This window comes from Desmodus rotundus, chromosome 2 (genome assembly GCF_022682495.2).
Source record: "Desmodus rotundus isolate HL8 chromosome 2, HLdesRot8A.1, whole genome shotgun sequence".
Lineage (NCBI taxonomy): Eukaryota > Metazoa > Chordata > Mammalia > Chiroptera > Phyllostomidae > Desmodus > Desmodus rotundus.
The window spans coordinates 128,694,245-128,706,574 of NC_071388.1; the positions used below are offsets into that span (position 1 = coordinate 128,694,245).

The 12,330-nt window shown below is 37.1% G+C and overlaps 1 protein-coding gene across 3 annotated transcripts in view; it reads left to right on the forward strand.

Moving 5' to 3' along the window:
* Positions 1-12,330, forward strand: part of THSD7B (thrombospondin type 1 domain containing 7B) — an 865,484-nt gene that overhangs the window by 762,544 nt on the left and 90,610 nt on the right. The gene's annotated exons all lie outside the window — the stretch shown is intronic.

Sequence of the window (12,330 nt, forward strand, 5' to 3'; positions counted from 1 at the left end):
CTGTTCTCTGGTCGTTTTCCCAAGGCTCACAAAAAATCTGTTTTGAAGTCTAAAGTATTTGCCTTCATTGTTCTTCTTTTTTAAAAAAATGAAAACATAACTGAATATACCAAAATAAGTGTTCTTCAAGTAGGGTGGTTCACCTTAATATTTTCAGAAGATAAGTTTTGATGTTTTAGTCTTATATTTCTGCCTAAAGAAGTACAAAATAAAATTAGGATAAGGAACATATTATATGGGTCCAAACATTAGAAAGGAAAGAATTAGGATATTTTGAATTTAATGGTGATACTATTTGTGGAAAGAATGTATAAAATCTTTATATGAAAATAGAAAATATGTTTGCAATCAGTTAATGTCCTATATTTGCTCTTTTAACCATTGATTCCTTATTAATTTTTGCAATCCTATTTTTCACATTTCTGTAGTTATATTCCTGAAAGAGAGTTGCTTTGTTATTGTTATTTTTTATTTATAGAGTTGCTGGGAATACAACAACATAATATTAAGATGCAGAGGTATCAATAAAGGATAATTTGTAAGAATAGGGTATATGTCCTGTGACTAAGTTATTTTGTGTGTGAGTTGAATACAGTGAATATTAACATTTATTGAGCACTTCCTGTGTAAGTAAGAATTACTCCCTTCAGTCCTTGCTCCAGTCCTATTTAGTACATACTGTTACCAGTCCCATTGTACAAATGAAGAAACTGATTCTCAGGAAGGCTAAGTTGCTTACACAAACCTCCACAGTGTTTAAGTGATGGAGCTGGACATGAACCTTATTCTATCTGATGAAGCCGGAACATTTGCTCTTACATCTGTGGTTCACTTAGTTTGGAAGAATTAAGTAGAGTTAGGCTCAATATTTCTCTTTAAGATGCAACATTTATTTTAAGAGTAAAGTGAGATACTTTTAGCAAGTTATAATGATCTATATGATTATTACATGACTGCGTACATATACTAACACCTTAGAAAGTGTAGTAGCATACACTCTTTGTTAATCAACGTGCAAATAATTAACAACTGAAAAAGCTTAATTAAATGTAGAGGTCATGATCTCTCACTTCTTTTCTAATTTTCTCGAAGAAGAATCCATAAAGCTGTGATCACTTTGCAATGAAAATGTCGCCCTCCGAAGTCAAAGTATCTGACTACAAGCTACAATGTTCGGTGTAGAAGCATTTGACAGTTTCATGACGACTGGCATCCTGTGCTTGCTTCTCTGGGTTTCTGAAAGACAATTTTCTTTGAGATTTGCTTTTCTAAACATAGTTACTCTAATTTTGGTGTGTTTATAAATTAGACATAGAGAGAATATTTTAACCTCCTTTTATGTTTCTGGAAGCTGATAGTTACTTGTTCCTTACCATGAAGTTGAGAGGGTTGTCTTTCAACTGCTTATGTGCCTTCTAAATTACATCACCATCATCATCATCATCATCATCATCATCACCACCATCATCATGTAGCAGCAACAATCGCTACGACAACAGCAAGGCTAACTCTCAGTGAGCACGGCTGAGGTAACGGACCCTGCGCTGCAGGGTTATAACAGCACCGTGCTGTGAAGGTAGACACTGCGCATGCTCACTCAGGTCTGCCTGACCTCAGTGGCCTGGGCCTTCTTCTTCCACAAACGTCATGCTGTTCCCCGGTATAAATAAAGACCTTAAACTGGAAAAAATGCTAATTAGCGCTCATAATTTATAAATTTCCCCATCTCTAGATATATTGCATGACTTTAATATATTGCAATGTCTTAGCATAACACGCCAATCTCAGAGACGCTTGAACAGCACTTGACGAGGACCGTGATCATGATAATGGCAAAGTCAGCCAGCTGGATGGCTGTGCCTGCAGTTTGATTAGCATGTTAATGTGCATTTTCTGAGAAAAAAAAAATGGTTATTGTATAATTGTTCTCTATATCCTGTGTTGAATCACAGTATAATATTGGCCATTATTTTACCAAATTCTCCTTTGAGAGTCTGCAGTGTGACATATGTTAATGGAACAAAATTCACTATGTTCTTTTCCTCCTCCTTTTTCTTCCCAGGGCAGTTTTTAAAGCCAAACACATAAACAAACAAAAAACAAAACAAAAAATAAATTCGCCCTGGCTGAATAGCTCAGTTGGTTAGAGCATCATCCCAATATGCCAAGGTTGAGGGTTCAATCCCCAGTCAGGGCACATACAAGATCAACCAATGCATAAATAAGTAGAACAACAAATCAATGTTTTTCTCTCTCTCTTTCTCTCTCCCCCTCTCCCCCAACCCCCTTCCTCTCTAAAAATCAATAATTTTTTTTAAACTCAAAGAAAAAAATAGGATATTTCTGATACAAAAACATACTTATATTTCTCATATACCCACAGAATGCTCTGCAATTTATGCTTTGATTTAGTTATAGAAACTATATTTAATATGAAATATCTTAATATGTTTTTAACCATGGTAAAGTAAGTAGATTTTCCAGTTATTTAAAAGAAATTTAGCAAAGCCAATTAATCAATTAAAGTCATTTCTTTGATTCCCAGTACGTGTCCTGTACTCTGAGGCCAAACGTGTGTGACAGAGCCTCACTGGCACTGAGGAGCTCACGGTCCTCTGTGTCCTTGTGAAAACGTGCTGTGCAGGAATAGGAGAGGGGTCAACAGCTGAGTAGCAGCGTTTATTGGTGCACAGTGTTCACTAGCAAAGTAGTGATGCTATTCAAAGTATATTTCCTAACTTCTGGGGCAATGATTTTCACAGTGGCACACACAAGAATCACCTAGATGTGTGTTAACACACAGCTCCTCTGCCCCATCCCAGAGGCTGCAGTTCAGTAGGTCTGGGGTAGGGCCCATGAACTGACATTTCCAACAAGTTTCTAGGTGATGCTGATTCAGCTACTCTGGGGATCACTCTTTGGGTCACTAGCTTGTTGGTTATTACATTCAAGTCATGTTTTTTTTTTCTCAATCTCACTTTAACTACAATATCATGTAGAAATTTAACTTATATTTCCAAATGATTTTCATGTGCCACACAACGTATTTAGCATTTACACTTATTATTGCATTTAATCTGCACAATGCCACTGTTAGATACTACTACCCCCTCAATGTATAGATGAATAATGGATTCTCAGAGAGGTTAGTTACCTGCTGTTTTTCTGTGCCAGTAAAAGGCACAGTGACCATTTAAGCCCAGGTAGTCTATACAGGGTGTGGCTAAAGTAGGTTTACAGCTGTTAGTCCATGAAACATAGTTTATTCTTGTATTATTAATTATTAATTATTATATTATTTTCCATACAAACAACTGTAAATCCATTTTTGCCCCACCTTCTATGTAAAATTTCTTTTTTGACTCTAATATGCTTACTTTTCTAGACTGTTTTAACATAAAAGGAAACTGACAAAATTGTACATATGAAAACCCTTGCAATATTCTTGTGTGTGTATAAATATACATGTGCGTATGTATATCCACACATATGTGCAAATGCATGCCCATATATATGTAGTAGTTTATTGTTTGTTACTTGTATTCCTCATTTATCTACCTAATTTTTCAGTTTTTGTCTCTATTGTTCATGCTTGGACATTATACTAATGAAAATTTGTAAAATTATACATTCTTCAAGAGAGGTTTATACATTTCCAAATTCAGACACTGTTCATCCCCTGACATATCCGAACGAATACACGGTTCTCTTTATTTATGCCACCAATCCCTACAGAAAATTTCCACTAATACAGATTTTCTACTTATGACTCTCCTTGAAGGTTTGACTAAGGAATTTCGTAACCAATAATATTGATGGGAAAAAGCAAAGAGGATCTTGGAGAGGAATTTCCAAACTACTATGTACTTTAGGGGAGCAAGCTTTTAGAATCCCTTTCCAGAAAGATGACTCACGTTTGGCAAACCAATTTCCTTCAGGCTGAATGCATCAAAGGCTGGCTGGAACTCTGGCCTGGCTTTCCCTTTCACTGCAGCAAGAGGGGGTTCAATACACAGTGGCTCAGTGCAACCTATGGTCAGTGACTCAGATCTTTGAATTATCTGTGAGGCAATGTTTGAAGAAGGATCACAAAGGAAGACTGCATAGGGCTTCAATGTAATCAAATCTGAATTCTATCATAGCCTTAATATTGCGCTTCAAAAATACACCTTATTTTCATACTTTTCTCCAGCTCTTTTTGAGTACAGGACACTCTAGTGAGAGCCAATGTGGATACATGTCAGCAGGTACACACCACCATTACTCCTGCAAGTAATGACACCTCTTTAAAAGAGAAAGAGAAATGCTCCCCAGTTTTCTGACACGTGCTCCAGAATTAAGCATTTGAGGTTAAGAACAATATACCTTTTTTTTTCATCGTGTTCCAGTGTTATTTTGGGTAAATGCCATCAACAATGACATTCCATTACCGGTGACTCAGCACTCTCCTCACCTTAACACTATCCCTGGAAGTTCTATTTCCAGGGAAGCAAATTGCCCCAGTGTTTCCTGCTAGCACTCAGCTGCAAGCTCTTCATCAACCTGTCTTCACAGTCTGGAACATGCAGGTGACAGCCTGCATTTGTCTCTGGAGGGCGTATCTAATGGTCATGTCCCCCCAGCTGCCTGGTGCTTTTCTTTGGCTCACAACTAAAAGCCAGAGGAGAACAATTAAAATTTTTTATATTTTGCACTGAAAATTCTGGTCACTTCTGCTAAGTTAATAAGGGGTTTTGTCAGAAGCCCATAATTCATTACTCAAGGACTTGTGGGATATTTGGTACCCTGAATGCAGCAAGGTTTAACGTCAGTTAGAACCATCAATATTTCCAGAACCACATTAGGCCCTGCAGGAAGGGTGCCTCATTTCGTGCAGCGCAGCCGCGAATGGCAATCAGATGAAAGCAATCTTTGGGCTGTTCCCGTTTCTAAAATTCAGTGTTATTATTCTTTCTTATACAATGTGATTTATTCAAATCTCACTATCACCAATTTGAATTATAAAATAGGGTTCTATGGTTCTCAATCTCTTTCTGTTCCTTTCTCTCTTTTCCCTCTCTCTCTCTACCTATCTTCATCTCTATTGTATAGTAGAAATTCTCTCAAAAAATGGTAGAATGAGCCCCATAAATTGATCAACCCACTCAACACTGATCACTAACTTCCTCAATTATCTACATACGACAATTTTATTTATTTCTTCTTCCCCACCTTTTATTCTCCTATAGATGACTTTAAAGTATACCCCACAGTTTGTCATTTTATTCATGAATACTTCTATATATCTTCTTAAGGGATAATGACTAATCACAACTACAGCAAAACATAACCGCAATACCTTTTATACCTTGTAGGAGTTTAATTTTCAAAAAATTAAAAACAGGACTTACACAAAGTATAAAAATTAATTAACTTACTAATGATTAAACCAGCACAATTGCAAGGCTGGTCCAGCAAGGATTGGAGAAGGCAGAGAACTTTCACTTCTAGCAATAATGGAATGTCATTGGATTTATTTGTATTGTTTTGATTTATGCTCTCATTGTAGAAAACTAAAAAAAGAGCAAAGTAGATACAATAGTTTTCAGACATTGGATAACACATAGCATAGAACTATGATCCTGAGGGAAGAAAAACCAAGCAGGGTGAACCTTAACAATCACCTTTTCAGGATGGAGATACTTTCTGGGCGATGGTGTTGGGAATGGGATCATAACAAAAGCATAATGAGGAGCCAGAGATTAGAGATCTGAGAAGTAGAGGAAGCTAAAATATGAAGGGCAAAATACTGAAGAGGGTTAGCTAGGCACAGAAAGAAATCTAGATATTGAAATAAGGGCTTCTTTGAGTTCTTGCCTAAATTCTAATTTATACATGTACGGAGTGAAACTCTGAAAGTAGAGGCAAAGAATGACCTCTGGTTTGCCACCAGGTGTAAACATTCCAAAGCTCACACAGGCCTGGGAGACATTTTGATTCCATCCAGCCAACACAGGTACTTCTTCAAGCCCTCAGGCTAATTGATAATGACCAAAAAGGTGGTGCCTTCAGTGGCCCTGGAGTAAATTCTACTCTAGAATTTCCCTAATGAAATTTGAAGGCAAACCTTAGAAAAGTCAACTTGATGGGGGGGAGGGACTCCGCCCACAGAGCCCCTCCCCCAGCCACCACAGATGAGAATAAGTCTACAAAGACATGACCTGCTTGGGGAGGAAAGGTGGCCAGTCTCTCAGAGGAGAAGGGCCTTGAACCTGTTCCTCAATGAGCTTTTATTGGGTTCAATTTGCACAGGAATGCAGGTAAAGCTCATCAATCATTGTCAGACAGTAATGATCAAACAATAGATAACATACAAAGAACTCTGAGGGCTTATTCTGAGACAGGGTCAGATAGCTAAAGGGCCACAAACTTTGGGAAACAAACTCATTTTATGCTTGGACCCTTATCATTTACATTGAGGGCATTCTTAGCAAAGCAGGTTTCACAGGATTTTATGCATTCTTTCTTAGGCCTGATCGCCCCAGAGAAATGCCCTTTCCAGCACAGGGCCACACCCACCTCTGGCATTGTTTAGGATTAAGTCAGGTGGGGGTATGTGAGCAGCCAAGAGGTTAGGAGACTTCTTACAGATAGAATGAAGACTCAGGCTATGACAAAGCTGAGGAGTGAAGGTTCATCACCCCTTTTCTGTTGTCCCCTAAGTCCTTCCCTGATGGCCCCTTCATGACCGTGCCTGTCTTAGATCATCCCTCCCTTGAGGAATCTTACCCGTCATTGGCTAACCAGTCATCCACCCGGGGCCAAGCAGGGTGAAGTAAAGGGGGAAGAGGTGGTTCCCCTGCCTGGAAGATAAGCTTTGTCTCCTTAGTGGCTTATGGTCCCAAGGTCTTTTTACTCAGCCTTAGCCATGGGGGATTACAGCTTCTAAAACCAGGCAGGGTGGTTCCCAACACCTGATCCACAAGTAACCTTCCTGTCTGCCAAAATAAATGTTAATGTATTTAAATGGAAGACACACAAATTTAATAAATGTAGCACTCACAATGTCTAGGAGTGGTGACTAGAAAGCATGTTAGGCACCTAGGTAGTGCTGGTAATATTTTGTCTCTTGAGCTCTGGTCATGTGATATGGGTGTTTTCACAGTATGAAAAGTCTTGGAGCTGCATTCCTATTATACGTGTAGTTTTCTATATGTATCTTATACCTAATAACTACCACACATCTAAAGAGGCAACAAATTGTGACCCATAAGTAAGAGGAAGACCAGTCAATACAAGCAGAAATAGAAGATAAGTAACTTAAAAACAGTTATGATAGACCCTGGCCAGGTGGCTTAGTTTGTTTGATCATCATCCCAATATGCCAGAGTTTTGGGTTCAATCCCTGGTTGGGGCACACACAGGAGGCAACCAATGGATACATAAATAAGTGGATCAACAGGTCTGTGTTTCTCTCTCTCTCTCTTTCTCTCTCAATAAATAAAAATTAAAAAAAATCTATGATAAATATTTTAAGTATGCTCTGAAATTTAAAGGAAAATAAGAACATGAGTGAAATAGAAGATATTGAAAAGAATCATATAAATTTTAGAGATCTAAAATACAATGTCTGAAATAAAATATATATATATGTGCCAAATGGGAGGAATAAAATGTTAGACTGTGCAAAATAAAAGATGAGTGAACTTTAAGACATAGTAATAGAAATTACACTAAGGCAAATAAAGAAAAAAAGACCAAAGGAAAATAAATAGACTAAGTGATCTGTGGAACATTAGCAAGTTGTATAAAATAACTACTCAATATATTTGGAGTCCTTTCAGGAGCATGGGGAATGGACAGAAAAATATTTAAAGAAGTAGTGGCTAAAGTTATTCTGTATGTGACTGTAGTCCTCAGAAACTATTATCTGAATCACATAAACCTGGTTGACAATATTCTAAGAACGAAATAGGAAAAAATGCTAGAGATCTCAATGTTTATTACATAGACAATCTTTCACTTTAATCCTTTTATTTTCAAAATGGTAGCTCCATGCTCAATTGTGCCTAGTGTCCACAGTGCAAAAAACAAAAAACCCTCTCTTTCCCTTTAAAAGAATAATAAAGTTCTAGTCTTTAGCTAGTGTTGTAGAAGGCAGGCATCTGGCTATGCCAGTGGGCAGAGACTATGTGGGTGTCTAATGAGTTCAAAAACTCCCTTTCAGTGAATAGTCTAGTTTTGAGCCTAATTCTACCTCCTTTTTCAGGTGTTCTTGCTGCTCACATTCCTAGTATTTGAGGCTTTGCAGAACAAATCAGGAACCAATTTCCCCATTGCTGGTTTGGGATTCAGTACTCTCAGGTCAGCTAAGGCACTTTTCCCACCAGTTTGTCAGTTTCCTCAATATCGTTGCTTTTGTACTCTTAATATTATTAACATACAATCATTTGTACACTTTTAAAAGCAAATTCACTTACTCTCACTTTAATCCCTTTAATATCATTTTAGTAGTAATTCTGGAAGGAATTCTCTAAAACCCTCCATCTTTAACTAAAATCTTAATTTAATTTTAACATAGTTTATGGTATATTATACCACAGAAAAGTATTTAATTGTTATGAAACCAAGTTTCTTTCTTGCTTAAATATTTCACAGATTTACTATTTTAAAATTTCATTTCCGATATTTTAATTGCTTAAAATATATAAAAATATTTAATTCATTAGTTATTTAATTTTGTATATAGTATAAGATAGGCTTTTCAATTAAATTCTAAATGAATATTTCTCCACTGACTGTTTCTGTGTTTATATTCTAGGTGTTTTTATCTGTTCTTGAGAATTTTCTTTATATTCTTGTTGCATCCTATTAAATTTTTCATCACTAGTACTAATGTGTTTTTTAGTGAATATTTCTAACTGGTTAATTATAGTGTCTAACTACACTATTAGGTTTTATGTACATCTTATATCCATCATATTTTTCTAAATAATCTCATTAATTCTACTGGGATATTTTAGTTAGTTAACATTCTAAAGATTTTTCTCATCATATAATCATATAATCTGTACAATATGCAAATAGTGATTGTATCATTCTTATGTTATTTATCCTGGACATACTTTATTCATAAGGACTTTCTAAATAATACTAAAAACAAAATAAAAATTATGTCAGTCTTTTCCTGATATTAATAATAATAATATTATGTTAGCCATTTCAAACGGTATCTTCATTTCTCAGGTTTAAGAATTTTCTCTAAATTTCTTTTAACATACTTGCAACTATAATATATCTGTATATACATAGGGTTTTTCTCTCTCTCTCTTTTTTTACTGTTGTTCAAGTACAGTTGTCTCCATTTTCCCCCTACCACTTCCAGCCACCGCAGCCGTCCCCACCTCCCACCCCTGATCCTACCCTCCTTTGGCTTTGACCATGTGTCCTTTATACATGTTCCTTGACAACCCTTCCTCCTCCCCACCCCCCGCCCCAATTATGCCTTTCTACCTCCCCTCTGGTTACTGTCAGTTTGTTTCCTATTTCAATGTCTCTGGTTCTATTTTGCTCCCTTGTTTGTTTTGTTGATTAGGTCCCACTTATAGGTGAGATCATATGGTATTTGTCTTTCACCAAGTGACTTATTTCACTTAGCATAATGCTCTCCAGATCCATCCATGGTGTAACAAAGGATCGAAATTCCTTCTTTCTGCTGCATAGAATTTCATTGTGTAAATGTACCATAGTTTTTTGATCCATTCATTTACTGATGGGCACTTAGGTTGCTTCCAGCACTTGGCTATTGTAAACTGTGCTGCTATGAACATTGGGGTGCATAGGTTCTTTTGAGTTGATGTTTCAAGATTCTTTGGGTATAATCCCAGCAGTGGAATTAATGACTACTCAGTGTTATCAAATGCTTTCTTCTGATACAATTTTTAGAATTTGTCCTTTACATGTATTATGGTTTTAAAATAGAACATATAATTTTGAAATGTGCATGTATTCTTAAAGTAGACTATTTGGTTATAGTCTATGATTATTTTATTTTTAACACTTTTTATATTTTATTTTCATTTTTAAATTATAGTTGACATTTGTACACCACAATGATTAGACATTTTTAAAAATATATTTTATTGATTATACTATTACAGTTGTCCCATTTCCCCCCTTTATTCCTCTCTGCCCTGCACGCCCCCTTCCACCTGCATCCCCCCCTTTTAGTTCATGTCCATGGGTTGTACATATAAGTCCTTTGGCTTCTACATTTCTTATACTATTCTTAGACTCCCCTGTCTACTTTCTACCTACCATTTATGCTACTTATTCTCTGTACCTTTTCCCTCTTTCTCCCCCTTCCATTCCCCTGCTAATAATCCTCCACATAATCTCCATTTCTGTGATTCTGTTCCTGCTCTAGTTGTTTGCTCAGTTCATTTTTGTTTTTGTTTTCATTTTCATTTTTTTTTTAATTGAGAAAAGCTACTTCAGGTCTATTAGTTTATTTTAGGTTCTATTGTTAATAGCTGCTTGTTGTCACTTCACTGTTCATATTTTTTATTATCTTTTTCTTAGATAAGTCCCTTCAACATTTCATATATTAAGGGCTTGGTGATGATGAACTCCTTTAATTGACCTTATCTGGGAAGCACTTTATCTGCCCTTCCATTCTAAATGATAGCTTTGCTGGATAGAGTAATCTTGGATGTAGGTCCTTGCCTTTCATGACTTGGAATACTTCTTTCCAGCCCCTTCTTGCCTGCAAGGTTTCTTTGGAGAAATCAGTGGACAGTCTTATGGGAACTCCTTTGTAGGTATCTGTGTCATTTTCTCTAGCTGCTTTTAAGATTCTCTCCTTATCTTTAATCTTGCATAATGTGATTATGATGTTCCTTGGTGTGTGCTTCCTTGTGTCCAGCTTCTTTGGGACTCTCTGAGCTTCCTGGACTTCCTGGAAGTCTATTTCCTTTGCCAGATTGGGGAAGTTCTCCTTCATTATTTTTTCAAATAAGTTTTCAATTTCTTGCTCTTCCTCTTCTTCTGGCATCCCCATGATTTGGATGTTGGAACATTTAAAGATGTCCTGGAGGTTCCTAAGCCTCTCCTCATTTTTCTGAATTATTGTTTCTTCATTCTGTTCTGGTTGAATGTTTCTTTCTTCCTTCTGGTCCACACTGTTGATTTGAGTCCTGGTTTCCTTACCTTCACTATTGGTTCCCTTTATTTCACTTTTCATAGCTTTCACTTTTTCCTCTCTTTTGTGACCATACTCAACCAATTCTGTGAGAATCCTGATTACCAGTGTTTTGAACTGTGCATCTGATAGTTTAGCTATCTCTTTGTGTCTTAGTTGTATTTTTTCTGGAGCTTTGATCTGTTCTTTCATTTGGGCCATTTTTTTTTGTCTTGGTGCACCTGTTACATAGTAATGGTGGAGCCTTAGGTGTTCACCAGGGCAGGGCAACCCACCTCGCTGCATCGTGGTGCTGTATGTGGAGGAGGGGTCTGAGAGGAAACAATGCCACTTGCTGCACTCTCTGCCAGCTTTCATTCACTTCCCCTGCCACCCACAATCAAATTGGGCCCTTCTGGTGCAGATTACCAGGAGGGTGGTCTTGTGTATAGTCTAGGACCCTGTGGGTCTCTCTGATGAACTCTCCTGTGAGTCTGGGAGTTTCTCCTGCTGCCGCCTCAACCCCCATAAGTATTTTCAGCCAAAGGTTTGAGTCTTTATTTCCATGCGCTGGAACCCTGGGTTGCATGGTCTGTCTTGCTCCCTAGTTGTTCCTCCTAGTTTATCTGCACACGAATGTGGGACTGCTCAGTCCTCTAGCCACCACCTTTTCACAAGTCCTCTCTGCCTGGCTGCCCATCTCCACCCCTCCTACTGCTCTGGATGAATGTTTCTTCTTTAACTCCTTGGTTGTTGGACTTCCATACAGTTCGATTTTTTGTGAGTTCTGGTTGTTTCTTGTTTTCAAATTTGTTGTTGTCCTTTTGATTGTGTGAGGAGGCACAATGTGTCTACCTACACCTCCATCTTGTCCAGAAGTCTTAATAGACATAGAAAACCTGAAACCTATATAGTTTTGTTACTATAAGCCCCAATAAATTAAATAAAAAAGTGACACTTTTGTAACTTAAGAATTTAGTCTATTATTATTCTAACTGGTTCAGAATATCTCTTACCCCCATCCCAATCCTCCCATCTTACTATATTGGATTTAATATTATGCTATCATGCTTATTTGGAAAAATTCATTTGAAAGGTTTCTACTCTTTTTCTGAACCAATTTCTTAAAATATAGGAATTAGTTCCCTGAAATGTTAAACATCTGTAGCAAG